We start from the raw sequence: 666 nt of genomic DNA on the forward strand, positions 1-666 counted from the left end.
TTGATCTCACTCTCTCTCTCTGGCAAGTCTATTCCTTCAGTGGCATTCAAACCCATTTCTTCAGGATTCCAGCATCTACTGAGGACCACCTGAGACATTCAGATTTGGACTAGCTGGACCATAGCCTGTAAGTCAGTCTTATAAATCCCCCTTTATACACACATATACACATGTGTACATAGCTGTCAGTTCTGTTCCACTAGAGACCCCGACTAATAATACCCTTTCATTTCCCCGTTACATTTCCTGTCTTCAGCAGATTCGAGGTAAAATAGAAGTCACACATTGTTTGCTTAAGGGGGGCGGGTATCTCATGTAGCCCAGGCTGGTCTTGAATCCACTATGTAGCTGAGGATGACCTTGATCTTATGATCATCCCATGTCTACTTCTCAACTGTTGGAATTAGAGGTATGTGCCACCACTCCTGGCTCACAACTTTCAATCAAATGGCATTGAGACTGTTTTGACACCTAGGAGGGTCCAGAGATGCCTTGGCATTTGACTGTGTTTATCCACAGGAAAGAAAATCATTTGCCTCACAAAGAAACTTTGAAGAGATATTAAAAGACTGCAATAAAGTTGCTTTATGAATGCAGCCCACAAGCCACGTTAGTTTGATTTAATGGTTACATAAGAAACATGAGCTAAAGCCGGGCGATGGTGGT

Source organism: Microtus ochrogaster, chromosome 4 (assembly GCF_000317375.1).
Source record: "Microtus ochrogaster isolate Prairie Vole_2 chromosome 4, MicOch1.0, whole genome shotgun sequence".
Lineage (NCBI taxonomy): Eukaryota > Metazoa > Chordata > Mammalia > Rodentia > Cricetidae > Microtus > Microtus ochrogaster.